This window comes from Equus asinus, chromosome 6, assembly GCF_041296235.1.
Source record: "Equus asinus isolate D_3611 breed Donkey chromosome 6, EquAss-T2T_v2, whole genome shotgun sequence".
NCBI lineage: Eukaryota > Metazoa > Chordata > Mammalia > Perissodactyla > Equidae > Equus > Equus asinus.
In genome coordinates this window covers 6,531,234-6,558,700 of record NC_091795.1, presented here as the reverse complement: position 1 = coordinate 6,558,700, position 27,467 = coordinate 6,531,234, and the positions used below count along the sequence as shown (strand labels likewise).

The window sequence follows — 27,467 nt, the reverse complement described above, 5'->3', positions numbered from 1 at the left end:
AAAAATGCTTTAAGCTTCTGTTGTTTGAAAATTCCTAGGTATATCCCAGTAGCAATAAGTACACCTAATGCCCAGAACTTGGTTTCTAAATACCATTCCTCACCAAAAGAAACCAGGAGTATTTGGGGAATGGATGATCCCAGTCCTGAACAGGGAATACACAAAGCAAGTCTAGGATGTGTTGTTTGCTAGAAAGCAAACAAAAACTCAAAAACTAATGGAGGGGTATGTCAGGAGAACACAGGAACCAGCTTGAAAGGGCTCAAACCGAGCAAGTTTGGGACATTTTGAGCATCCAAAAAAACAAAGCCTCTAACTTACCAATAAAACAGTAAGTGAAAACCTCCTGGCCAGCCATGATAGAGGAACTAGATGGGACTTACACCCTAATCATAATCACCTAACAAACTGGACAAAATGTATGAAATGACATAAACAAATAAAATATATGAGACATGAAACAATTGTCCCAGCTTTCAGTCTGAAGACATTTCCTGAGGAAGAACTCAAAGAAGCCATGGCAGATATAAGAGTCAAATATGAGAGTTCTGGGAGACTTAGATGACTGTAATTTGCAAGGCAGAGTACTAGAGAGGAAAAAACTACACAAAGAAATACTCCCAGACATCTGCATAGGGAAGCCCTTGAATCTATTGCTGAATAGTAAAGTGCACTTATATGGATCAAACTCCTGAGGTCAAGCAAGGAACTACTAAGAAATTGTTAGCCAAATAAGCCCTAGACACCACATAGGGCTGAGATTTTTGTGTTCCAGCCAGCCTACAGTAGGCAGAATTTTGGTCCCTGTGCTCTTAAGTCCTCTGGTGTCACATCTGAAGTTATTCTACATTACATGCCCGAAGGGACTTTGCAGATGTAGTTAAGGTTACTAATCATCTGAACTTAAGCTGGGAGATTACTTTGAACTAGCCCAACAGAATCATAAGAGTCCTTAAAAGTAGAAGAGGAAAGCAGAGAGATGTAGCAGAGGAGAAAGTCAGAGAGATTCAAAAGCATAATAAAGATTCAATGCATTGTTACTGGCTTGAAGATGAAGAGAGCCAAGCATCAGGAAATGGATAGCTCAGTCATACGACCACAAGAAACTGAACTCTGACAAAAACCTGAGCTTGGAAGAGGACCCAGAGCCCCAGATGAGAACAGCAGCCCTGGCTTGTACCTTGATTTTAGCCTAGTAAGACTCTACATATGGGATCCAACCACAATGCCACACTTCTGACCTACAGAAACTACGAGATAATAAACAGTTTTGTTTTAAGTCATTAAGTTTATAGTAATTTGTTATAGCAGCAATAGAAAATAACACAGCCAGAATAGAGAGTTCTCATGAACACTCTGGATATTCAGTAGAAACCCTAAAGGGTGATGCCTTAGTGATGGGGTCACATCACCTCGAGGGTAGAAGCTACTCTGGATGAAACACAACAAAGAAGAAGAATCCCTCAAAGAATCAAGCATATCTACAAGTACCTTAACTGCCTAGCGATGGACTGCCAACAATCCTTAAAGAAAGACAAAAAAACCTACCACACAAGAGCCTATGATTCACAATATCTCAAGAAATAGGAAAATGTCACCCTTAAATCAAGAAAAAAGTCAGTAAATAGGATTAGACCCAGAAATTACAGAGATGGTGTTATTAGTAGACAAGGACTTTAAAACAGCTATTACATATTTTTTCAAATATTTAAAGGAAAAAGATGAACCTAGTGTGAATATAAATGAAAGATTAAAAAAAGAACCAAATGGAACTTCTAGAGTTAAAAAAAATACAATATCTAAAATGAAAATTAAACTGGATGGAATTAAGAGCAGATTAGACACTGTAGGAGAAATGATGATATAACAAACAAATATCAAAAGAAACGCTCTGAACTGAAGCAAAGAATGAAAAAAAATGGAGAGAGTTTCAGTGATCTGTGGGACAAAATTAAGCAGTCTAATTGGAGTCCCATAAAAGGGAAAGGAAGCAAAAAGTATTTAAAAAATAATAATGATCAAACTTTTACTGAATTTGATGAAAACTATCAACCTACTGATCCAAGAAGCTTAATGAACCCTTATCAGAAAATATACACACATACACAAAAACATCAAACCTCACTATAATCAAATTGCTAGCAACTAATGGGAAAATCTTACAAAATAGTCATAGAAAAGAAGACATACTGCATATGGGGAAACAAAGACCTCTCTTCTAAAACAATGCAAACAAGGAGACAATGAATGACATCTCTAAAGTGAAGGGGAAAAAAGACAAAACTGTCAATCTAGAATTCTATATATATAGCTAAATATTCTTTAAAAGTGGAGGTCAAATACAGACTTTTTTCAGACAAACAAAAACTGAGAGAATGTGTTGTCAGCAGAGCTGTACTTAAAGCAATGTTAAAAAAATTTCTTCTGTCTGACAGAAAATCACAGTAATATTATAAACCAATGTTACTGCAATGAAAGAAAAGAAAAAAGATAAAGAAACTTGGATCTGATACACAAACGAATAAATAATGTCAGAAATGATAAGAATGTGGGTAAATATAACAATTTTTCCCATTTTTAGACTTTTAAAGGATAAAAGTTTAAAAGATAATTTACTATTTAAAAGAACATTAAGAACAATGTATTATAGAATTTAGAATATGTAGAAAAAAAATTTATGACCTAAGTAAAACTCAGAAGAGGAAGTAAAAATACAGTGTTGTAAAGTGTTACATAATACATGAAACAATGTAATATTTCAACATAGACTGTGATAAAGTAAAGGTGCATACTATAAGCCTTAGACTATCTGCTGGAAAAATAAAACAAAGAGGTATTATCAAAAAGCCAAATGAAATTCTAAAAAACAGCCAGTCCAAAAGAAGGCAAGAGGAGAATAACAAAGGAATAAAGATGGGATAATAGAAAAAAATGGCAAGATGGCAGAATTAGGGCCAATTATGCAACTAATTGTATCAAACATAAATTTTCTAAACATCCCAATTAAAATATACTTTAAATATAAATCCTTGATTAGCAGAAGATAACGGACAAATACATACCATGCAAATAATAATTATCAACAAGCTAGAATGACTATATAATATCAAAACAAGAATTATTAACAGAAGTTCTGGTTCAAGATGGCAATGTAGGAAGACCGTAAACTCACCTCCTCCCACAGACACACCAAATCTACAGCTACATATGGAACAATTTCTGAAAAAACCCTAAAAACTATCTGAGCAACTCCTACACATGGGGCAAATGAGAAAAACTTCACATCAGAGCAGGTAGGAGAGACTGAGACACAATCTCACCATAAACCCCACCCCTGGCACCATGGCCCTTGATTGGGAAGGAACTGAAAACCCAGAGCTTCTCCCTGAGGAGTGAAGGGTTTGAACCTCACATTGGGCACTTCAACTTTTAAGACCTGCACTTGAGAGATGAGCCCCCAAAACATCTAGCTTTGAGAACCAATGGGGCTCATGTCCACAAGACCCACAAGGCTACAACAAACTGAGAAATGACTCCTACAGGGTTCACGTCCTTGGACACAGCCACCCCAGGGCCTAGTGCAGAAGCAGGTGACTGAGAAGCACTCAGACTCTAAATGAAAGAGGCTTATTTGCTTATCTTATAACATCGGCCTGAGTGGCAAGCCTTTAACTTATCACACATCTAGAGGCCTTCTGGGATACTCTCCTGGGATGGAGGCTGGAGGATGCCATCTTTGCAATCTCCCTCTGCCTCCCTCTAGCCAACAGGTGCAATCTTTGTGCTTTCATTCTGCCTTCCTCCAGAGGGCCAGTATTTCCCAGAGGGGAGCTTTTATATGCATCTGGTGCCCAATTTTTGCCAATGCCACACAGAGGATGCCCCTTAATCACTTGGGTCTATTGGCCAGGGGCCTTGCATTTCTAAGTCCCATAGGACTTTAAAAATTGGAGAGAAAGTTCTTGACTGGCTACCACTGCCAGGGCACTGCACAAACAGTGGACTGAAACACACCTACAGGCCTCTATGAAAGAGGCCTATTAGCTTGCTCTGGAGCTTTAGCTAGAGGAGCAGGTTTCAGATTTGGCACACATCTAAAGGCCTATGGAGGTGTTCTTGAGGAACTAGCCCAGGGGGCACCATTTTTTGTGCTCTCTCTCTGTCTCACTCCAGCTCACCAGAGTCTCCCACCAAGGAGCTTATACATTCATCTAGCACCCTGATTTTTGCAACTGCCACCCAACAGATACCTCTAGAAAGCCTGGCTCTGGTGGCAAGTGGGGTTTATGCTTGAGGTCCCACAGAACTGCATATATTCACATACTTTAAAAGCTTCTTCCTGAGGATCTGGGTTCCATTCAGCCTGAATTTAGATGCTTAATGAGATCCTTCCTTTTGAGATACTGACAAATCTTGGCACACCCTCAACTACTGGAAGCCATTAGAAATTAAATAGCCTTCTTAGAAAGTTACAAAGTTTAAGAGACAACAAAGACCCTGGATAGGGTTGAACAATAAAGTTTATCTCCTACACAAATCTACTCCTTCAAGACTGGAGAGGTGGCTGTTTTATCTAATGCGTAGAAACCAACACAAAGAGTCAAGGAAAATGAAGAAATAGAGGAATATGTTCCAAACAAAAGAACAAGATAAAAACCTCAGAAAAAATTCTCAATTAAATGGAGATAAGAGATTTACCTGATGAAAAGTTCAAAACAATGGTCATAAAGATGCTCCCTGAACTTGGGAGAAGAATGGATAAACACAGGGAGAACTTCAACAGAAAAACAGAAAATATAAGAAAGTACACAATAGAAGTCACAGACTGAATAATACTATAACTGAATTGAAAAATACACTAAAGGGGTCCAACAGCAGACTAGACAAAGCAGAAGTAGGATCAGTGAACTCGAAGACATGACAGTGGAATTCACCCAGTTAGAGCAACAAAAAGCAAAAGGAATGGGAAAAAGTGAAGATAGCTTAAAGGACTTATAGGACAACATGAAGCAGACCAACATTTGCATTGAAGGAGTCCCAGAAGGAGAAAAGAGAGAGAAAGGGGCAGAAAACTTATTTGAATAAATAGTGGTTGAAAACGTCCCTAACCTGGGAAAGAAACAGTCATCCAGATGTAGGAAGCTAAGAGAGTTCTAAATGAGAAGAACCCAAAGAGACCCACACAAATACACATTATAATTAAAATGTCAAAAGTCAAAGGCAAGGAGAGAATCTTGAAATAAGCAAGAGAAAAACAATTTGTTATGTACAAAGGAACCCAAATAGGACTGTCAGCAGATTTTTCAAAATAAATTTTGAAAGCCAGAAGGGCTTGGCATGATATATTCAAAGGGATGGGGAAAAAACCATTTCCAACCAAAATACTCTACCCAGCAAAGTTGTCATTCAGAATTAAAGATGAGAGAAAGAGTTTTCCAGACAAGCAAAACCTAAAGGAAATCCTCACTACTAAACTAGCCTAACAATTAATGTTAAAGGAACTTCTTTAAGCAGAAAATAAAGGGAGTTTATTAGTAACAAGAAAACTTATGAAAGTATAAATCTCACTGGTAAAGGTAAATATTTAGCAAAAGTTGTGAATTAATCACTTATAAAGCTAGTATGGAGATTAAAAGACAAGAATAGAAAAAAATAACTGTAACTACAATAATTAGTTAAGGGATACACAAGATAAAAAGATGAAAAATATGACATCAAAAGCAGAAAACATAAGGGGCCTACCCTATGGCATAGTGGTTGGGTTTGGCACACTCTGCTTCAGTGGCCCAGGTTTGCGGGTTCAGATCCCTGGTGCAGACCTACACCAGTCATCAGCCACACTGTGGCAGTCACCCACATACAAAATAGAGGAAGATTGGCACAGATGTTAGCTCAGGGCCAACCTTCCTCAAGCAAAAAAAAAGAGGAAGACTGGCAGTGAATGTTAGCTCAAGACAAATCTTCCTCAGCAAAAAACAAAAACAGAAAACATAGGAGAAAGGGTAAAAATGTAGAGCATTAGAATGTGTTCAAACTTAAGTTATGGACTTAAAATAGACTATTATAAGTTGTTATATGTAAGCCTCATGGTAACAACAAAGCAGAAACCTTTAGTAGATACACAAAATATAAAGAGAAAGGAATCTAAGCATACCACTAAAAAAAATTCATCAAACCACATAGGAAGAGAGCAAGAGAAGAAAAAAGGGACAGAGGGAAACTATAAAACAGGCAGAAAACAATTAGCAAAATTATAAGTATATATTACCAATAATTATTTTAAATGTAAATAAATTAAATTCTTATATCGAAAGACAGAGTGGCTGAATGGATTTTCTTTTAAAAGACCCACCTCTGTGCTACCCACAAGAGACTCTTCAGATGTAAGGACACAAACAGACCAGAAGTGAAGGAGTAGTAAAAGATATTCTATGCAAATGGAAACCAAAAAAAGCTGAGGTAGCTATACTTATGCAAAACAAAATAGACTTTAAAACAAAGACTGCACTAAGAGACAAGGATTGGCATTACACTATACTAAAGAGGTCAAACCAACAAGAGGATATAACACTTGTAAATATTTATGCACTCAACATAGGAGTACCTAAATGTATAAAGCAAATATTGACAGACCTCAAGGGAGAAATAGACAGCAATACAATAATAGTAGGGGACTTTAATACCCCATGGTCATAAATAGATAGATCATCCAAACAGAAAACCAATAAGGACACATCAACCTTAAATGACATGTTAGACCAGATGACTTAATAGATATATACAGAACATTCCAGCCAAATACAACAGGATACACGTACTTCTCAGGGACAAATGGAACATTCTCCAGGATAGATAATATGTTTGTGCACAAAATGAGTCTTAATAAATTTAAGAAGATTGAAACCATGTCAAGCATCTTTTCCTACCACAATGGTATGAAACTAGAAATTGATTGCAAGAAGAAACTGAAAATTTTACATACATGTAGAAATTAAACCACATGTTACTGGACAAGCAATGGGTCAAAGAAGAAATTGACAGAGAAATCAAAAAATAACTTGAGGGGCTGGCACAGTGGTGCAGCGGTTAAGTTCACACATTCTGCTTTGATGGCCCAGGGTTTGCCGGTTTGGATCCCGGGTGCAGACATGGCACCACTTGACAAGCCATGGTGTGGTAGGCATCCCACATATAAAATACAGGAATATGGACACAGATGTTAGCTCAGGGCCAGTCTTCCTCAGCAAAAAGAGGAGGATTGGCAGCCATTAGCTCAGGGCTAATCTTCCTTTAAAAAAAACTTGAGACAAATGAAAATGGAAAAAAAAACCCCAAAATTTATTGGATGCAGCAAAAGCAGTTCTAAGAGGGACGTTCATATCAAAATATGCCTACATCAAGAAATGAGAAAAATCTCCAGTAAACAACCTAGCATTACTCCTGAAGGACCTAGAAAATGAAGAACAAATGAAGCCCCAAGTCGGAAGAAGGAAGGAAGTAACAAAGATCAGAGCAGAAATAAATGAAATAGAAACTATAAAGACAGTAGAAAAGATCGATGAAACTAAGAGCTATTTCTTTGAAAAGATAAACAAAAACGACAAATCTTTAGCTATACTCACAAGGGAAAACACAGAGCAGCTTCAATTAAGTAAAATCAGAAATGAAACAGAAGATGTTACAGCTGATACCACAGAAATACAAAGGATTATGAGAGAGTACTATGAACAAATATACGCCACCAAATTGGACAACATAGGAAAAATGAATTAATTCCTAGAAACATACAACCTACCAAGACTGAATCATGAAGAAATAGAAAATCTGAACAGATTAATTAATACTAAGGAAATTAAATCAATAATCAAAAAACTCCCAAAAAGTAAAAGTCCAGGACCAGATGACTTTACTGGTGAATTCTAACAAATTCTCAAAGAATACAAACCTTCTCAAACTCTTGCAAAAACTAAAAGAGGAAAAACGTTCAACTCATTTTTACTGAGCCAGCCTTTCCCTGATAACATAACCAAACAAAGATGCCGAAGGGAAAGAAAATCCAGGCCAATTTCCCTGATGAACATGGATTCATAACTCCTCAACAAAATATTAGCAAACTGACTTCAATAATATATTGAAAGGATTATACACCATGATCACACAGGATTTATTCCAGGGATGCAAGGATAGTTCAGCATCCACAAATCAATCAACATGATACATTACATTAACAAAGTGGAGGATAAAAAATCTTCTCAACAGATGCAGAAAATACATCTGACAAAATTTAATACCCATTTATGATAAAAATTCTCAACAAAGAAAATAGAGAGGAAATGTACCTAAACATAGTAAAGGCCATGTATGACAAGCCCTCAGCTAACGTCATATGCATTGGTGAAAAGCTGAAAGCTTTTCCTCTAAGACCAGAGACAAGACAAGGATGCCCACTCTCACCACTTTTATTCAACATAGTATTGGAAATCCTAGCCAGAGCAATTAGTCAAGAAAAAGAAATAAAAGCTACCCAAATCAAAAATAAAGAAGTAAAACTGTCACTATGTCCATATGACAAAATATTATATATAAAAAACCCTAAGTCTGCACCAAAAAAACTAACAAATTCATAAAGTTGCAGGAAGGCTGGCCCTGTGGCATAGTGGTTAAGTTCACACACTCTGCTTCAGTGGCCTGGGGTTTGTGGGTCTGGATCCTGGGCACAGACCTGCACATTGCTCATCAAGTCATGCTGTGGTAGCATCCCATATACAAAATAGAGGTAGACTGGCATAAATTTTAGCTCAGGGACAGTCTTCCTCACCAAAAAAATAAGAAAAAACACTTGCAGGATACAAAATCAATATACAAAAATCTGTTGCATTTCTATACACTAATAATGAACTATCAGAAAGAGAAATTAAGAAAACAATTCCATTTACAATCACATCAAAAAGAATAAAATACCTGGGAAGAAATTTAACCAAGGAGGTAAAAGATCTGTACACTGAAAATCATGACATTGATGAAAAAAATTGAAAAACATGCAAAAAAAGAGAAAAACATTCTGTGCTTACAGATTGGAAGAATTAATATTGTTAAAATGCCCATACTATCCAAAGCAATGTACAGATTCAATGCAATCCCTATCAAAATTCCAACAGCGTTTTTCACAGAAATAGAACTAACAATCCTAAAATTTGTATGGAACTATGGAAGATCCCAAATAGCCAAAGCAAACTTGAGAAAGAATAACAAAGCTGGGGCATCATGCTCCCTGATTCAAAACTATAGTAATCAAAACAGTATGGTATTGGCATAAAAACAGATGGAATAGAAGAGATAGCTCAGAAATATACATATACATATATGGTCAATTAACTTATGACAAAGGAGCCAAGACGATGCAATGGGGAAAGGATAGTTTCTTCAATAAATGATGTTGGAAAAACTGCACAGCCACATGAAAAGAAGGAAACTGGATCACTCTCTTATACAATATGCAAAAATTAACTCAAAATGGATTAAAGTCTTGAACATAAGACCTGAAACCATAAAATTCCTAAAACAAAACATAGACAGTAAGGTCCGGTGGCCTTGGCAATGACTTTTTGGATTTGAAATTAAAAGCAAAGATAACAAAAGCAAACATAAACAAGTGGGACTACATCAAACTGAAAAGCTTCTGCACAGAAAAGGAAACCAACAAATGAAAAGGCAACCTGCCAAAGGGAGAAAATATTTGCAAGTAATGTATCTTATAAGGGGTTAATATCCAAAATACATAAAAACTTGTACAACTCAGCAAAAGAAACAATCTGATTTTAAAAACTGGGCAGAGGACCTGAATAGACATTTTCCAAAGAAGACACAAATAGCCAACAGGCACATGAAAAGGTGCTCAACATCACTAATCATCAGGGAAATGCAAATCAAAACCATGACGAGATATCACCTCACACCTATTAGAATGACCACCTTCAAAAGACAAGAAATAATAAATGTTGGTCAGGATATGGAGAAAAGGGAACCCTTGTACAATTCATGGAAAAGCAAACTGGTGCAACCACTATGAAAAACAATATGGAATTTCCTCAAAAAATTAAAAATAGAACTGCCACATTATCCAGCAGTTCCACTTCTGGGTATTTATCTGAAGAAACAAAAACACTAACTCAGAAAGATATATGCACCCCCATGTTCACCGCAGCATTATTTACAATAGCCAAGATATAGAAACAACATAAGTATCCATTGATGGATGAATGGATAAAGAAAATGTGGGGTGTGCATGTGTATCTATAAAGGAATATTATTATATATTATATTAATATATTAATGTATATAATGGAATATTATTCAGTCATAAAAGAGAAGGAAATCCTCTGTCTGTGACAAGGATGGACCTCAAGTCATTATGCTAAATGAAATGAGTCATACAGAGAAAGACAGTTACTATAGGATCTCATTTATATGTGGAATCTAAAAAGACAACAACAATAACAAACCTAAGCTCAAAGACACCGAGAACAGATTGGTGGTTGTCAGAGGTGGGGAGCGGGAGGTGTATAAAATGGGTGAAGGGGATCAAAAGGAACAAATTTCCAGTTATTAACTGAGTGAGTCTTGGGGATGTAATGTACAGCATGGTGACTGTACTGAATAATACTGCATTGTATAGTTGAAAGTTGCTAAGAGAGTAAATTTTAAAAGTTCTCATCACAAGAAAAAGAAATTTTGTAACTATGTATGGTGAAGGATGTTAAGGAGACTTATTGTGGTGATCATTTTGCAATACATACAAATATCAAATCATTATATTGTACATCTGAAAATAATATAATGTTATATGTTAATTATACCTGAATTTAAAAGAAATTTAACAAAAACCATAAAAGATTCATACATAAAAACACTACTGAGAGAAATTTTAAAAGACCTAAATAAAGAGTCACCATTACTATGGATCAAAAGACTCAATATTGTTAAAACACCAGTTCTTCCAAAATTGATATATGGATTTAATGCAATCTCAATCACCATCTAACAAAATGGTTCTATGATTTACTTGGTGCAAATGCCCTAGAACAGCCAAAATATTTTTGATAAAGAAGAACAAATTTGGAGGGATTACATTATCTGATGTCAAGACTTCCAGCTTCAGCAATCAAAACAGTATGGTATTGGCGTAGATGATTGACACTTACCTCATACCTCACACAAGAAAATCAAGATGAAATGGATCAGATACCTAAACATAAAAATTGAAGCTATAGGGGCCAGCCTGGCGGCATCATGGTTGGGTTAGGGGGCTTTCCTTTGGAGGCCCAGCATTCACAGGTTAGGATCCCAGGCACGAACCTACACACCTCTCATCAAGCCATGCTGTGGTGGTATCCCACGTACAAAAAATAGAGGAAGATTGGCACAGATGTTCGCTCAGTAACAATCTTCCTCAAGCAAAAAGTGGAAGACTGGCAACAGATGTTAGCTCAGTGCCAATCATCCTCACCAAAAAAAAAAAAAAAAGAAGAAGAAAAAAATTAAATCTATCAAACTTACAGAAGAATACATAGAAGAAAATCTTCAAACCTTAAGTTAAGCAACAATATCTTAGATAACATAGAAACCACTAACCATAAAAGAAAACTGATAAACTGGACTTCATCAAAATTAGAACTTCTATTTTCTAAAAACTCCACTAAGAAAATAAAAAGTAAAAAAGTGTGAAAAAAACTCACCAAAACAGCTCTACTAATGATCAATAAACACTGAAAAAGATATTCAACATAATTAATCATGACACAAATATAAATTAAAACTACAATGAAATACACACCCATTATAATGGCTAAAAGAATGAAAATACTAAGTACTGGTGAAGCTGAATTCCACTCCTAGGGATTGACTCAAGAAAAATAAAAACCTATGTTCACCCAAATACATTTACATAGATGTTTATAGAAGCGTTATTCAAAATACGCCAAAACTGGAAACAACCCAAGTGTCCATCAACATATAAATGAATAAATAAATTGCAGTATGTCTATAAAATTGAGTTCTCAACAATAAAAAGGAATAAACTACAGATACACACACCAATGTGGATGAATCCCAAAATCATTATGTTGCATGAAAGATGTCAGACACATAAGTACATGTTGTGTGATTCCATTTATATGAAATTCTGGAATGTGCAAAACTAGTTTATAGCAACAGTAAACAGATCAGTGGTTGTCTGGACCAGAAGTGAGGATGGGAGATTACTGACTACAAATAGATGCAAGGTTCATGGTTACACGGGTGTACACCTTTGTCAAAATTCATCAAATTACACATTTAAAATGAGTTTGTTCTCTTGTATGTAATTTTCACCACAATCAAAAAACTTATGAGACTATAAGTAAAAGAAAAAAGAAGAAAACAAACTTATTTACCACTATTGAAGTTGGCACATATTTACCTCTTACTCTAAAAGAGTAATTAAAGAAAATAATTTAAAGGAATATATTTCTTCCCCAGTTAATGGGGGGAAATTCTTTACATAAGATTTACCTAATATGTAGAGATAAAACGATGAGATTAGAAACTTAATAACTTGCAACCCACAATGACAATTAGTTCAGGCAGTGGACATTATGCTAAGTGAAATAAGCAAGAGACAGAAAGACAAATACTGTATAGTATTACTTATATGTGGAAGCTTTAAAAAAGTTGTATTCATGAAAACAAACAGTAGAATGGTGGTTTCCAGGGTCTGGGAGATGAGAAAAATAGGGAGATGTCGGTCAAAGGGTACAATCTTTCAATTATAGGATGAATAAGTCCTGAGGATCTAATGTGCTGCATGGTAACTATAGTTAATAACACTGTACAGGAGTCTCCTATTATCCATAGTTTTGCTTTCCACGGTTTCAGTCAACCACAGTCTAGAAATATTAAATTGAAAATTACAGATATAAGCAATTCATAAGTTTTAAATTGAGTGCCATTCTGAGTACTGTGATGAAAACTTGCACCATCCTACCCCATCCCACTTGGGACATCAATCGTCCCTTTGTCCAGCATATCCATGCCATATGCGCTATGTACCTGTTAGCCAGCCACGTAGTAGATGTCTTTCAGTTATCAGATCAACTGTCACAATATCACAGGGCTTGTGTTCATGTAACCCTTATTTTACTTAATCATGGCCCCAAAGAGCAAGAGTAGGGATGCTGGAAATTCAGATATGCCAACAAGAAGCCACGAAGTGCTGCCTTTATGTGAAAAGATGAACGTTCTCAACCTAATGAAGAGAAAAAAATCATATGTGGAGGTGACTAAGATCTATGGTAAATTTTATTACAGTACATTGTTATAATTGTTCTATTTTATTATTAGTTATTGTTAATCTCTTTCTGTTCCTAATTTAAAAATCAAACTTTATCATAGTAGGCATGTATAGGAAAAACATAGTACACATAGGGTTCGATACTATCCACAGTTTCAGGCATCCACTGGGGGTCTTGGACCAACACATTCCCTGTGAATAAGGGGGTTCTACTGGATTATATACTTGAAATTTGCCAAAATAGAAGAACTTAAGCATTGTCGCCACAAAGAGAAGGTAATTATGTGAAGGGATAGACGTGTTAATTGGCTTGATTGTGGGAATCACTTAACAGTACATATGTATATCAAATCATCACATTGTAAACCTTAATAATACTACGCTTTTATTTGTCAATTCTATCTCAATAAAGCTGGAAAAAAATTTAAAAGACAAGAGGTAACAAATGTCAGCAAGGGTGTGGACAAGAGGGAACCCTTGTACACTATTGATGTATTTCAAAAAGAAAATAAAAGAAAATTCGTTCAGGCAGTATCATCAATGAATCCTAAAAGAATTAGATAAAATTTGAGGGAAAGGATAGTCACGTGGTGCCAAAGTGTCACCATACAGTTTAATTCCTAATAGCAAGTGGAAATATGCACCTTTGCAAGGGAGATATGGGAGTCACCTACTTAACCAAATGATCACAAGTGGCATGGCTCCCTGTGGGACAATCTGACACAATGGACCTTTGGGCATGATGCAAATTGAAGTATAAAGCATCGCCTGAGAAATCTTCTTGCCAAAAATGCTTTACCCAAGCCTAATCAAGATGTTATTTCTAGTCTACAGACAATATAGGGAACAGAGGAACAAGTTAAACTTACTATGAGAAAAATACCAGAATGTGGGACATACTCAAGACAGCTGACTGATCTCTTCAAAAACCAGTCATGAAGAAAAAACATGAGAGGACAATTCTAGGCTGAGAGGGAAAAAAAGAACATCAAAACTAACACAATCCATGAACTCTAAGGGGGGGGAGAAAAACTATAAATGATATTATTAGACAATTATAGAAAATTTAATATAGACTGAGTATTTTTATGATTTAAAGAGTCATTATAAATTAGATGTGATAAGAAACATATAGAAAATGTAATAGGAGAATGCCATTTTGGGAGATGCCTCCTGGAGCATTTCGATATGAAGCATCCTGATATCAGCAACTTATTTTCAAATGGTTCAGTCAAGCATGATAGATAGATGGATAGCTGATAAATAGATGATGATGATGATGATGATGATAGATAGATAGAAAGATAGAAAGATAGATAGATAGATAGATAGATAGATAGATAGATAGATAGATAGATAGATAGATAGATAGATCTAGATAAGAGAAAGGCTAAAGCCAATAAAGCAAAATGTTTTTTAAAATTTGAATATCTGGAGTGCTCTTTATGTTATGTTTTCAAGTCTCTGTAAGTTTAAAATTTTTTGCAAAAAAAGATGAAAACGTTTCTCCAAGTCCTCCCACATGAAATTTTGTGACCACCTCCTACCTAAGGAGAGGTATAACAGAATGGCTCCCTTTTGCCTCTACAACATTACTCTAATGTCTAATTATTCTCATATTGTTGTCTTTCTTCAAAATATTTAAATACTTAGGATGAACACCCAGCTGACTAAAATTAAAGAACTGTTTCTAATATCTTCAAGTACAACGTGGATTCAGGAAATTCTAGACATGATTCAAAATGATGGTGATGAGGCAAAATGCAACCAAGCTGCATCTTTCTACTGAAAGACACCCCTTCACTGAATTATTTCTCTATAACTAAGAACCTGGTGAGTATTATACAGCAATATTGAAAAGTTTCCCTGTGTTCAGATCTGTGGAAGAGTCAGACATTAATTTTAAGCTATTGTGAAGGAATGGGAATGATTTCTTAAAAAAGAGAGGGAGAAGGAGGAAAAAGAGGAGGGGTGTATGTTATGGACATTAAAAGAATTCGTTGAGGGAGCTAATGAACTTTCCTGAAAGTCTGAGTCCAAAGAATAAGATGAAACAAAGAAAAGCTTGAAGAATAGGAAGGAAGGGATGCTTTATGCGTCCTTCTGAATGTACAGCTATTGTCTCAATTGTCTCCTAGGGAAAAATATAAAATAAAATCACTCTTTAGAATAAGACACAAATGTAAATTCAAGGATTTTCCAAGAGTAACAAGAATAAATGAAGAATATGAATTGTTTTTCTAGATTTGGAGATAGCTCTTGATATGCCTTCAACACGAGTGTTAAAAACTCTCCCTCCTTCACGCCTAATGACACCATCTTGCTGGAAACAAAACTGTGAGGTAAAAAGAGCTGACTTTTCAAACTTCTCTTAACTTGGTGATATAAATTATGCAATTGAAGATATTTTCAAAAACACATTGTGCTATTTTTCCTAGACAAAGTCCTTAAAAATAGGGAATTACATAAACTTGGAATCTGTAGACAGCTATTTTCTAAGATTCTGTTTGATCCTATTTCATGATAATTCCTTGCTCGAATTCTCCAAAATAATCTGTATTGTTATAAATCAGAGTGGATGGGGAGCTAGAACAGAGGGAAACACTTTTTAAAGTAAAACTTTTGCCTTGCTCAGCCAAAATATTAGAGAATAGTCTCCTGGCCTCAGAAGCAAAAGTGTAGAATTTGCTTCTCTTCAACGATTCCCTATGATGCCGGCCCTGATATCAGTTCCCCTACATTAAACCCAGCATATATGGGATTAAAACGAAAGCACTCTTTCCCTGCTCATTCCCTCGCTCCCTGGCTCCAGAATCCACTATCTGCCATGGAGACAGACATGCTCAAGGACAGCCACCTGGATTCCTTATCAGCTCCTCCTCCTTTCTGCAAACAGCATCCCAAGGCTGAATGCAGGCTGGTGGGAAAGCTCCAACCAGCAAGGCCACTAACTTCCCCCACTCTCTATAAGAAGCCACATTCTTCACAAACTTTTAACACCCCTGGCTTCCCATCTTTCTGGGAGACAAGAAGAAACAAGATGAATTTGAGGGCTTACTCTTGTCTCCCAGCTGATATCTCCTGAAACAAAAACGCTTTCATTGCCATAAGCCTGGCGTTACAGTTTTTAGTTGGCCCCTCTTGTATGGTGTATAGGGAACCTATGTTTATAGGCACTAACACCTATGTCCATAATCTACCCAATTGGCCAAATTCAAAACCTGTCATCATTTTTATCTCCCTTGCCTCCACATTTGTTCTCTCACAAAGTCCACTTAATTCCTTCGTATCTTTCTAACCAATATACTAAAACACTGCCACCTGTACCCAAGAGGTCACTGTTCTTTTTTGCCTCCCAATTAGTCTGCCTGCCTCTTGTTTTGCCACCTCCAGCCTTTCTTCTTTGTAGTTGGTAATCCTTCTAAAACACAAATCTGACTAAGGCATTTCTCTACTTTAAATTTTCCACAGACGGATTGAAGATCAAGTCCAAATTCTTTATATGACTTTCAAGGCCTTTGGCAGCCTGGGCCCTGCTTCATTTGCAGCCCAATCTCTTCAGACTCCTCCATTCTTGCTAAAAGCATCCTGAAAATCTTGTAAGTCCTTTAACACACAGTGTTTCCTCACACCCTTGACCTTTTCATGTGCTATTCATCTGACTCAAGCATCTCCTCCCATCTTTACTTGGCTAATTCCTACTTATCTTTAGATATTTGCATAGATAACACCTACTCTTGGGAGCTTCCCTTGACCACTCATGGCTGGATAAATTTCACCTATATATGTTGGCATAAGTGTGGGTGTGTTTGTCCCATCATTGTATTCATCACACTGCATTGTAATTTTCTCTTTTCTTGCCTCTCTTGTCTGTGAGTTCTTACCTCTTCTTGACTGTGAGTTCCTTGAAGGAAAGGACTGAGTCTGACACGTAGTAGCAGCTTACTTGTCTGCTGCGTATCTGTTGAATGAATGATCATAAATTCCCAATCAGCAGCTTGCCATGCCACTTTCCTTATTTTGCCTAGATTCCTGAGGCAAAGCCAAGAGCAACCCAAATATGAAAAATATTGTATATTAGCAAAACCATTCTAATCTTTGAGAAACACTGTCTTAGACATTCCTCTGTGAGAGTCTTGCTGATATGTACAGGCACGGTGCATGTAATGAAGCAGCTCTGGATTCAATGCCCAAATTTCTCTGTTCCGGCCCTGACCCCATCATGTACTAACCATGTATTATTGGTAAAGTCACTCAGATTCTGTAAATCTTAGCTAATTCATCAATTAAAGAGGCAAATATCCCTTCTCTCCTTACCAACTCTAACATCTATGGGAGTCAAATGAGATCGTATGCACAAAAAATGCTTTCTCCTTCACACGTCTTTCCCAGTTGTGAAGCTGGGAAAATTCCTTCTCCCCTGTCAAGATACACCTGAGACTTACCATTTCATGGTTCCCTCCCTGAATGTCTAGGAATGCCCTGTCACTTTTTCCTCTTGTGAGTACTTGGCATATCATATTCCAGTCATTATTTACAGTACTGTCCTAACATTTTGTTCATCTTCCTACATAACATATGACTACTCTAAGGGTAGGGCACTCTCCTTGTCTCTGTATTCCCCATGTCCATCAGCAAAGCAGGGTCAAAGAATGGGCTCAGTTTATTTAATCAATATTTTTAAGTAGTAAATCAATAAAATTATATATACCTATAAGAGGCAGTTATCATTGTTTTGGAACACTCTTCTACAGTATTATTTTTCTTTCTCTGGCTTCCTTCTCTCTCCTTGATTTCAGGTTATCTATCTGGCCAGAAGTGCCAAGGATTGCCTGGTGTCTTACTAACAACACCTTCACATGATGACCTCCTATTCCATGATCCTCAGAGCTTGGAGGAATTTTGTGAGAAATTCATGTCTAGAAAAGGTGAGTGCAAACTGACTTTGGGGTACTCTACCCTTCAGGACATTCTAACCATGAGAAGGGCCTCTGGTATTCTGGCAGAGAATGGTACTGAATGCCATCCTGAGTGACCAGGTCCTGTCTTAGGGATCTGGAGACTGGGAAAGACAGGTAGAAGATTTTTTTTTCCAAAAGTGGATATAAATATAAGTTGAGCACATATTAGGGTATAACTGTAGGGACAAAGGTAAAAGTATCCAAATCTTAACTTGGATTTCAAAAACTGACAATAAGGAACAATAAGGGAAAGAGGAGACATTTCATACAGAAAGACCTAGGGCAGCTGAAGGAATAGGATCACTTCATGCTAATTTTATCTTACTGTGTTATTGGGCTGCAGTGCCACTGTGTACAGCCATAAAAGTTGTGCACCGCATAATTGCAGAGGGTGCCATTCCCATACACCATAATGTACAATCTTAGATGTCTTCTCTAGAAGGGCCTTCTAATTAGAATTAGTAGTTGTGGCCCCTCATCTTCAGTAATGAGGTCACATCTTAGTAGATCTTACTGAGATCACAGCTTAGGACACTACTGAACCCTTTAGGTTCACCTGTCAAAAAACCAACCAAGTAGAATTGACCGTATGTCAAACCAGACTAATAAGGATCTCAAAACCTTGACAAAAGAAGAGATCTCAAGAAAACAGTAATGTGTAGACAGAAGAAGAGACTAAAGTGTTATGGGGCAATTTAGGATGTGAAGATTGTCTTGACCTCCTTTACATGGAGCTTTAATTTAGAAACAAGATTACGTCATTATATGTCATATTGGGGTGGGAAGAACTCAGACAAATAGATGAAAGTTACATCATGGCTGCTCCACATAATGAATGTTCCTCAAATAATTAGAGTTCCCATGAATGAAATGACTGCTTTGTGATGTCAAGTGGTCCCAGTCCTGGGGCAATCTGACTTTCCCTAAGCCAGCATCTACCAGTTTACTGAGCAAAGAGCTGCCTCCAAGCAGAAAGTAGGTCCTTAATAGCTCTTCCTGGTAAACAGAGAGGGCAAGGACAAAAATAAGATATTGCCAACAAGTCAGGATACCAATATTTCAGAGTTCTTACTGACAACCCATTTATTCGGTCAAGTTTAGTTAAATTCCCAAATCAGGAAGCATTTTGCATTGCCCCCATGAATTCATTATAGCCAAGTCTGACCAGCATTCATATTCTCTTCAGAAAAGAAAAAGATCAAAATAAAATGAATTCCTCAACACAATTTGGATAAAACAGAAGTCTATGGAAAAACCAATAAAAAAGAATCCCCATCAAGTATGTCACTCAAGTGAATCAAGACAGAGGACTCTGTCAGAACAACTTCTTCAGAAACAAATGAGATAAAAGAGGAGAGACAGCTAATGATAAGAAAAATTACAAATCTAGATAAGACTCCAACTGAATGGATTTCCCAATATTTATGAGAGAATTTTTGAGAGTAGGCAAAGTAGGAGGAAGCATAGGAGAGAGAAGGATCCCAGGCTTCTCTTATGATTCTTCTCAAATCTCATGTTGTGATAGTTTTATGTGTCAGCTTGACTTGTCTGTCGTACCCAGTTATTCAATCAAACACCAATCTAGATATTTCTGTGAAGGTATTTTGCAGATCTAATTAACATCCTCATCAGGTGACTTTAAGAAGGTTACCCCTCAACAACATGGATGGGCCTCATCCAAACAACTGAAGGCCTAGGAGCGAAAACGGATTTCCCAGAAAAGAAGGAATTCTGCCTCAAGACTGTAACATCAAATCCTGCCTGAGTTTCCAGCCTGCCAGCCTGCACTATGAATTTGAAAATTTCCAGCCCCCACAATTGAGGAAACCAATTCTTTAAAACAGATCATTTGTATATAAAATCTCCCATTGGTTCTATTTCTTTGGAGAACTTTGACATATGTATCAGTCAGCATGATACATGTCAGGGTTCAAGTCAACTACAAACATACATCCCTGATCATCTTCATTCAGAAGAGAACATTTCACTCACTTGCCTACTTGCTCTGTGGACTTTTCACCTCTGAACAATATTTCTTACCATCCTTCAGACAAAACTTTATGTCCACTTTGCATCATGCTTGCAACAAAGCAAAGACTCAATAAAGATTACTTTTATAATTACTTATATACCATTATATATACACTTTATGTAATATACTATATATATAAAATGCTAACATAGTTTTTACAACCATGCCCAGAACCAAAATCAGGAAGCTGCCATATGTGCCAATCTATCGGGGACACTAAAATATCACTGCCATGACCTGAAAATACAGTATTAGCTAACTAGGGTTTCCATTCATTTCCCTGTGAATGAATGAAAATTGATGAAATGGGTAAAAGAAAATCAATCCCTTGTTTCCCAAGTAGGCAAAGCCCTTAAGTTCCCCTCAATGGTACCTTTCTCTCTGCTGTTGTTGCATCTCTTTCTGATTATGCACTTGCAAAATGCATAGCACAGGTATGAGGGGAGCACAGCAGGAGGACCCAAGCTCTAAGACTGAGCTACCTGAGTCAGTCGTTGAATCTGGAACTAAACACTGTTTACCAGGAACACTTTATCATCCTACAAAAACAGAAACCAGTTTAAGGGACAAAGTCTTTATTTGGGATCAAAGAATTGCAATCTGGTGAACACAAATTCCAGGAGAAACCCAAATAGTGTCCCAATTACAGGGTGAAATAGGAGGGTTTTTATGGGAAAAGGAAAGGGTAATTCCTTGAAAAGAAGAGGAAGAGGGAAAAAAATCTTCTAGAGGTGTTAATAAACTAGGTTATTCTTTTCTTTTCAATTATTTTATTGAGATCCTAATGGTTTATAACATTGTGTAATTTCAGGTGTACATTATTATTTGTCAATTTAAGCTAGGTTATTCTTTAGCTATACATGGCTGCTTACCAACTGGATCTACAGAAAGAGAGCAGATAGTCATCTGTCTTTGTGGGCAGGATGCCTGCTTTCCTGTGAACTTTACAAACAGTTGTTTGGAAGACAATGTTAGTTTGGCCCAGCCCAAAGGTCTGGCCCAGCTCAAACAGTCCAAAGGTTCAAGGAGTAAGATGTGCATGCAGTTCCTCTGAAATGACTACTCTGGCTCTATTTCAAAATGGCTCCACTTATGCTGATTTTTCACAAGGTGAAATATTTTATTACCGAAATGATTTAAGGTGAGTCCCAAGAAATGGTCTACGTGGGTAAAGTCACATAGAGTAAATATATATATTATAAGTCTCTGCTTTAAACTGTAAAGATTGATATAACTTTTATTAGTAGAAAACTACCTCCCCTTCACTAAATAAGCTGAATAAAAGTTCAAGAAGCTTATTCCAAAGGAATGGTAAGTTGCCTCATTTCTTTGGGTTTGGCCCTGGTACTGAGAACTAACAGTGCTCCTCCTCTTCTAGTGGCTCACGGCTCCTGGTGCGACCATGTGAAAGGGTCGTAGGTAGCACAGAGCAAGCACTGGGTCCTCTACCTCTTCTACAAAGATGCAGAAAAGGTAAGTACACTGAGTGTCGTTGGTCAGACTCAGCAAAGCCTCCTGACAATTACACTTTATGCAAAAATCTGTCTTTTAAATTGGCCAAGCTCTTCTTTTTCCCCTCCTCATAAAGCTGTTTTCCTCTATGGTCAGAATCCAAAACATGAGATCCACAAGCTTTTGGAATTCTTGGAGAAAACCTTGTCGGAGGACATTATAAATAAGATCATCCACCATACCTCATTTGATGTAATGAAAGAAAAGCCCATGCTCTCCCTTCCCACATATGTGAAGACACTATCTCAAAATTCTTGAGGAAAGGTTGGGGACATTTCTTTTATTTAACTCAATTCTATAATATATTCTACCCTATAAGCCAAAATAATTTTAAGCTTAATTTCCAGGAAAAAGTGATATATTTCAATTGTAGGGGAGGAACAACAATTCCTCTAGCCTCTAGGTTCTTCTGGCTAGTCTAAGAATTAAGTTGTGGTGAGACAGAATGACAGGAGAAAACTGAGGAAAACTGAGTAACTCACCAAGATGGCTAAAGCCACCACCTTAAATACCATCTTCAGCTAAAGTCAAAGGAAGATGTGGAGGGTAGTGATTTGGGACTTCAAAGGAGAGGAAGGCAATTCACATGGAGATGGAAAAGCAAATATTTGGTAAACAAAGGTTTGTCATACTTTGCAAAAACAAAGGGACATGTGGAGAACTTTGATTTAATTGGCCCTTGCTAGGTTCCTCCCTGTCTACCACACCTAGTTTTTATTATACTATAGTTATCTTATGGTATTGGTGGCCTCCTGGAAAAGGCCTTCTACCTTAAATTTTTTTAGGCAGTTAGGGGGAAGGTCAAAGTTTCTTTCTCAGTCTTTGTTCTTAAATATAATCAAGCCAGAGAGAAACTTTTTGGAGTGGCAAATTCTGATCCTCCACAAAATCAAATTAAGAATCTCTACTCCTTTTCACCCTGCCCATTGGCAAAAGCCTGGGCCAATGCTTCTCAAACTTGAGCATCCATCAGAGTTCCCTGGAGGACTTGTGAAAACACTGACTTCTGGGCCCACACCAGAGATTCTGACTCAGTAGGTATGAGGGGGGCCCAAGAATTTGCCTTTCTAACGGGATCGCAAGTGACGTTGATGATCCTGGCCACTTTGAGAACTTCTGTCCTTCATGAATATAAAACCCCAGCTCAAGCATAATCTCTCCTCTAAAGTCTCTTGCGTCCTCTGAACAGGTGTGGTCCATCATTGCTTTTGTTCAGACCTCTAGTTTAGCACCTAGCACATAGCTCTGTAACTATTTATTTTCATGTCTGTCTCCACAGTGAGACAATGGATTGTCCAGAAGGGAGTGTTGTGTTCAGTTTTGTTCCACTAGTACTTAGCATATGCCTCATATATCATAGGAACTCAGTAAATGTCTGCTGAATGAGTGAGCAAATGAATGCATAAATGAATGAGTGAGACACTCTTTCTGTCCTCAAGAGATTAACAGTTTAGGGACCAGCCCTGTGGTCAAGTGGTTAAGTTCACACGCTCAGCTTCAGTGGCCCAGGGTTTTCTTGGTTTGGATCCTGGGCACAGACATGGCACCGTTCATCAAGCCATGTTGAGGTGGCATCCCACATAGCACAACCAGAGGCACTCACAACCAGAATATACAACTATGTACTGGGGTTTTGGAGAGAAGAAGAAGAAGAAGACGACGAAGAAAAGAAGATTGGGAACAGATGTTAGCTCAGGTGCCCATCTTAAAAAAAAAAGAGAGATTAACAGTTTATAGGTAGAAATAAACAGTTTATTAACAGATTAATAGATTGAGAAACAGATGCATGAAGTTCAAGATAAGAGAGGGCCCATGCAAATAACAATGACCATTCTATAGATAAAAGAGATAAGATGAGATTTACTTGAGTCAAGCTGAGGACTAGCCCAGGAAGGCAGTCTCCACAAAGGAAGAAAGTGTTCCAGAGAAGCATGGTTTTCAGTACACTTTTATACTTTTTTAGAACAAAGAACATACATTAAACACACAAATGATACATATTCATCGACGTTTCAAAGAGATTTAGTTACCGGTTAGTAGGTCAACGTGACCCTGATATTGGGGAAAGGAAACTTATCTTCAGGAGTACTGACACTGGCGTTGGAGGAAAGGAAGTATGCATTCTTATCTTCAAAGAGTGCATTCTTTTACTTTGAGGTGATATTTAATGCATCCATATCTTTAATGGTTAAAGCAGATGTACAATGTATGCTACAGGCCCTAAGTAAGGCTTCTTTAGTTCAGGCCGAATCAGGTTTAAACCAGAATACGTATCCCTTATAACTCAATATGTGAAAATTTCTTATCAAGGGTAAAGGGGAGACTATACTAGTGGGTCCCAAATACCAATCGACCTGACTAAATCAAAATCAGCTTTGAAAACCCATAATCCCTGTTTAAGGATTCTAATTCACTGGTTGTGAGTTAGAATCAAGAATTCCATAGTTTTATCGAGCACTTTGAGTTAGTTGGCTTGCAAAGGGGTAAGAAACCACTAGAAATAAAGCACTAGGTGAATTTAGAGGACCAATTAGTTAATTCTTCCTTGGTTGGATTGCCAAGCTACAACAGTTTGCAGAAAATCATGGTTGTCTAAATGTTACCTGTGAGGAATTAACTGTATTAAATTTCGCCCAACAGCAAAAGTTTAAAAAGCAATGCCACCTTGTAAGACATTTCTTTGTCTCTGAGGGAGTAACCAATTGTGGACTTTGAGTTGGGTGGCATCAGAGTCAACAGTGGATAGGAAATAGAGCAAAATGGCCCAGGTAGGGCACCTCCATGGGACCTGCAGAATTTGAAGAAGGGAGCAAGGATGTGCCTTGTGCCATGTGGTGGGAAGCTCAGGCTGAGTGGGGCTGAGGGATTGTGAATTTCTTTGCTCTCCTTCAGGCATGCCTGGAGACTGGAAGAATCATTTGACCCTGGCCATGAATGAGAAATTTGCTGAGCATTATAAGAAGATGTCAGGGACCACGCTGACCTTCTGGAGAGAGATCTGAGAAGAAAGAAAATAGGAAACTATGCCAAATACACTGCCTTTTAATATATTGGGTGGGGAAGTATGGACCGAATGTAAAGCTTATTAGCATTCAGTCTCTGTCCACCAGGGGCTTAGCTAGTCTGCTACAATACTAAAACACAACTTAAAATATCAACAGACCTCCACTCGAGCCAATAAAATAAGAAGAGTAGAGATCAGTGGATGAGCATCATGAGAATTTTTTAAAATATAGGTATTTTTTATTGTGCATAACAAAGTGAGAACAAAGAATTGTATGATGCATTCACATGTGCAATCTAATGTAGATTTCACAATAAAATAAGAGATAGGTATTCTGAGTCCCAATGCACAGGTGTGGAGCTTTTAGCACTCCTGATGGTATTTATGTATAAATAATTAACTTGCAAGAGAGAAGAGCTAATAAGTAGGTTTCAGAATCATGATTTATCTAGACAGAAAGATACATAAATAAATTGCCTCTGAAATAAAAAAAAGTCAACAGGAAAGCAGAAAAATTTTTACTTTTCTAAAATTTGATTTTTTTTAAGCAAAAGAGCTCAAATTAAAGAAACCATGCAGTGAAGAACTGTAAAATCTTTCCTTGATACAAATAACAATCGCTTATTGGTTCTGATCTGGAAGCTGAGATCTGGGATAAAAGCACCCTGACTGTGCACTGCCATTTCTCTTAATACTTAGTCTATTTTGCATCACTCTCACAATAATTATATTCTCAGATTTATCATAAATTTAGTGTTTCAACTATGCTCCAATGAACAGCTGACTTTTTGTGTGACGAAGTAATATTGTGTTATTTGAGGAGATGCCACTAAGAGATTCTATTGATATGCGGGCTGCCATCTGGGCAGAAGGCCTCAGAGAGATGACTGGCCCAATGGAGACAAGAGCTACACATGCCCCCTAAAGTGCCAGGAGAGCGTCAGAAGAAAGGAAGAATTTGAAGAGTTTTAAACTCAGAAGTAAAATTAGAGAAATCTAAAAAGACTTTTCAATTAGCATCTCAAAAGGTAATCAGGAGCAATATACAGAGATCCTAAGGTGCAGAACAAAGTAACCTCTGCATGGTCATGATTATTGTTCCCACCTGATTGCAGTGAAAAAGCAGTGCTGTGTTCCCCCACATTCCAGGCCAAAGGAGCCTGGGGAGATATCATCCCATCCTCTAGCAAACTTTGATGACAACTTTAAATAAGAAAGAAAAGCAGGTAGTCCCTACAGACTGCTGTAAGGAAGAAGAGATGATGAAAGGTGGCCCTGGGTGAAGTTTCCCCATCAGCCATCACCGTTCTGCCTCTATCCAGCCCTATAACCCAACCCCCTGAAATATGCCCCTCAGAGGGGAGATTGCCACTATTACTCCTTAAAGGTGCAGTAAAAATGAAAGAGACTCATTGGTCACCAGTGAATTGGCAATAGGCCTAAAGGCTGGTTCACAGGACCAGTGTGCTTTGAAATTTGAGAAGTGAGAAGACATAATGAACAAAGATCCCTGGGGACCCAGGCGGGGTCCACATCCAAAGCAGACCTCAGAAGAGAAGGATAGAGACCACACGAAAAGTGAACCCTATTTTCCTACTCAGAAATTATTCTCTGTTAATTGAAAAGCAATTGAATGGTGTAAATGAAGACATTTCCTGCCTCACCCTTTGGACTCCTTGCATATTCATGACCAACAACTACAAAGGTTGTTTTATATTGAAGAATGGATTATATTCACACACCCCTGCAGGCATTAAGGGCACAGTGCTGAGGTTCCTGTTGTATAACCGGGGCTGATGAATTTGGAGCAGGGCATATTGACAATATAGAGCTAAGAATTGGGAAAGAGTCGAGAACCCCTTGAGGAAAGTGCATAGAGAGTCAGGATAAAGCGGCCATGTATTTCCACATTGAAAGTTTGAGCTCCTCTTGATCTCTCAGAGCCATGTCTTGGTTACTGGCTCATTGAGACCTGGCACAGCTGATACACAGATAGCGCCAGATTGCCTCCCATAGAGGTTTCCCCAGTGGACCCTCCCAGCAGGAGCGTCTCAGTACCAGGTTTCTCATGGCTTTCCCTACGATAGGCATTATCATTGCTATCTAAGGTTTGCTGATCTGATAGCCAAAAGATTTTTCTCATTTTTCTTTCATGTGTTTGTTAGTGCCATTATATACAATTCATGCTTTAGTGTGTGTTTGTGTTTGTGTGTGTGTGAGAGAGATTTGCTTGTTCTTAGCTGTTGCTTCTACTCTTTTGAGGTGATCGTCTTTTTTCTTACTGGTTTATAAAGTATGGATATGTTTATACATTATATATTTGTGTATGAATATATATATTTAATTTGCCCCCCCTTCATTGTTTATGCTATATTTTATCAAGCAGATGATTTTCTCTTTTCTCAAGTTGGTAGGTTTTGCAATCAAATCTTACAATTATTTTCTTTTATGGATTTTGTTATTCATTTCAAGAGTAAGAAGGCATTCATCATTCTAGGGATGTTTGTGGTTTAAATCTTAAATCAACCTGTAATCATATATAGTATGACATGCAGAGCTAACTCAATTTCTTTTCCAATTTCCCCAGCAACATTAATCAAATAACACATTATTTCCCACCAATTTGAGACT

General features: G+C 37.3%; 1 pseudogene; it reads left to right on the top strand.

Annotated features, from left to right (window-relative positions):
- The first annotated feature begins 13,183 nt into the window (after window positions 1-13,183).
- LOC106823938 (sulfotransferase 1C3-like) lies at window positions 13,184-25,683 on the top strand (annotated as a pseudogene).
- The last annotated feature ends 1,784 nt before the right edge of the window (window positions 25,684-27,467 follow it).